Here is a 3,301-nt window from a genome sequence, read left to right as displayed (position 1 = left end):
TAACCTTTATTTGTGTGATCAGTTAGGTTCAATTTCATATGGTAATGAGACATGTCATGATCTCATCATCGACATCATCGAAACTCCTTTCGATGGACCAAAACTTTCTGATTCAGACAATTAGAATGATCGATCATCAATATCATTCTAATTGCTCCCAAAATTCATCAGTGATACCTAGCAGTATGTGGTGGCAACCCATCAGAACTGAAGATGAACCTCTCGGTGCAGTTACCTGTGTGATTGAGTTTCTCTATCATGAGTCCCAATTGAATTAGGGTTAAGATGAACTCGTCAAACCTAACATCAGTCATATAAGTTAATCGATCGATCTGAGTCCGATGTGAAATCTTAATAAAAAATTTTTTCCATTATTTCAATCTGCCATGGCCATGGGCTTAAGGACTCGATCTTTCAATTATCATAGGACTACTCCTCTCATCTACTAGGTTGATAGATCCCATCTTGGTGCGACCTAGTTCCTACAATGAATATGCTACAGCCAACATACACCTCAAGGTTTCGAATAGCTAGGAGATCGAGTTATGGTGTAGTCAAGCTATAACACACTCAAGGTGAACTGTCGATGCACCTCAGGTCAAAGAACTAGACACACAACTGCAGCATCGAGCTAGTCATCAATGAGAAGGTAGACTTCCTTATGATTGCTCGAAGTGGTCACGCTCAGTACTCTCATTCTCAACGAATATCTATACTCTCGCTCTGGTATTTTCACACCGTAGACTCAAGACACTCTACCTAAGAAAGCGATCGTACATCAATCTTCCTGATCGATCACCATCCTCATGATGATCCTATGGTTAGGAGCTGTTTATGAGTTAGTTATGTAAATTTATACCTTAAATTTTTAACTCTTAAAAATATGAATTTAATTTCCACTAACTCAAAGGATGTATCACAGACACAATGTACACAATGTGATAGAAGAATAACCTTTTTCATTTATTTATAATCAAAATTATAAATTTGCCCTTAGATTTGTACAGAAATGTGTCAACCGATCTGGCATCTAGGGCATATATCTAACACTTAATGCAAGAATGGACAAGGTAATAAATTTTTTTTTTTCATTTCATTAGTAAAGTGCACGTTACAAAGCCTTTGAAGGCAAGAAAAAAAAAAGAAAGCAACAAGAAAAGAAAGGAATACATAGAATAAAAGGTAAAAAAGCTTTGAGGAAGCTCAGCTTCTTAGACTTCGAACTCTCGGTTCCAGCCATCATCGAGGATTGCTTTAAGTACTTAACTTCTTCTTCCAGTCCCCTTCTGCTTCCCCTTTTCGCGGATCGAAAAGTACTCGCGATCGAAGATGTACCACAAGCACGGGCTCTGGGCGACAAGGCGAAGCACGGCCGGATCTGTCTCTTCTACCCTCGCCTTCTTCATCGACCCAGAAGTTGCAGCGCCTTTCCTCTTGTGGGCCTTGAGACTCTTGGCTAACATCCGAGCCATGTCCGCGTCCATATCTGCAACGAAAGAAGATCGGCATAGCTTAGAAACAGAGCCACAAAAAAAAAAGTTCTGAAACTAACTTAGGCTGGTCCGAAGATGCAGAGATGCAGAGATGGGGATGACTCGAAGAACGTCTAAGGCCGAGAAGGACGCTGAGGAAGAACGGAACTCTCAAGAAAAAGGAGGGACCGAAGAAACTCTCAGGCAAAGTGAGACCCCTGAAGGAGGGAGGCGGGTTTAAATAGGTGACGGGGTCCAATGCAATAATGACCATAGATTTTCTTTGGCCGATTTATAACCGCTGCATGGCCCACTCACCATGGCAGGCGGCTGAAAGCAACTGACAACTGAAAGAACCATTATTGTGCCGTACTTAGAGCAATGCTCCAGTAAAAATTTCGAAAAAATCTTTTCGGATCGCCTCGATTTGAAAAGGCTCCAGTGCCAGCGTGCCAAACGCCAAAATATCTGAAAATAATCGAGTACGAAAATCGAGGGAGGCAACTTCAGCTGTGAAAATTTTTCTATACTTCCTTCATTCGAAACTCGAACTCGAAAGTAGGGAGCTGGTGTTGGGTATAAAATAACCCAGCCGAAGTTCGTAAAAGGCCGACCCTTCAGGGCTCTTCCAACTTTCCGATCTTGTGTGGTGTCTTTCTGAACTCCCCCGACCGTCCGAGCTTCCATAATACAATCCGGACTTCTCCGATAATGAGCTCCTCCATCCATCTACCGGGCTGCTCCAAACGCTTTCTGAGCTTCATTATCAGCCATTTTCTACAGTGATCGACTATTCTCCGAATCTCTTCCAAACTTCTTCCAGCCACGAATGACTTTACTCTGAACTTCTTTCGGACTTCATCAATATCCGAGCTTCTCCAACAGTAGGATTCTATAGTAACCAGACTCCATCCAAGTTTCTACGGTGGTCGACCGCCTTCTGGATTTCATCCAAGCTCCTACGAGAGCCGGATCCCAGCCGAACTCCTACAGTGGATGGATCCCAGACGAACTTCTACAACGGACGGCTCCACCAGCCAGATTTCTATTCTGAACTTCTTTCGACTTCGTCAATGATCGAGCTTCTCCACAGGGAACTTCTACAATAAGAAGTCTCCATCCGAGCTTCCACGACAACTGGTCTTCATCCGAGCTTCTACAATAAGCGGACTTCATCTAGACTCTACAAGAGTCAGACTCCGTCTGAACTTCTACAATAGAATGGAATCCCAGACTTCTCCAACGTTCGACCTTCCACAGTGTCCTCAAGACTCCTCCAGCAGACAACCTCCACAACATCATCCGAACTCCACTATCGGACGATCTCTGTCGGATTCCTCATGAAATTGGACCTCTCCGATGGACAGTCCTCAGACGAGCTTCTACATCAAGCAAATTTCAGACGGACTCCTCTAGCAATTGGACTCTTACCGGACTTCTCCAACACAAAGTCCCCATCTGAGCTTCTACAGTAGATGACTTCTGTCTGCAGCATCAGCGTTCAAAGCATCCGACAACAGTGGACTCATCAGCAACCTTGGAAACATCCGAGCTTCTCTTAGATTGCAGAGATAAAGAGCCATTCCGTCCCATCAGATGTCCCAGCCGAGCTTCAGCCGTCAGGCTCAAACTCTCTGACAAGTCACGACAATGGCCACTACCCCACTCCACTCTCTGTAACAGATTCCACGTGGCTCCACTACTCTCTGATAAGTCGCGACAATGGACACCACTCTACTCTCCATAACAAACTCCACATGGCTCTGAACGGCCCACTGACGCCACTACTCTCCGTAACAAACTCCGTGTGGCCACGAATGGCCCACTAC

Source organism: Elaeis guineensis, chromosome 4 (genome assembly GCF_000442705.2).
Source record: "Elaeis guineensis isolate ETL-2024a chromosome 4, EG11, whole genome shotgun sequence".
In the NCBI taxonomy this organism is placed as follows: Eukaryota; Viridiplantae; Streptophyta; class Magnoliopsida; order Arecales; family Arecaceae; genus Elaeis; species Elaeis guineensis.
Note: the sequence above shows the minus strand (reverse complement) of the source record.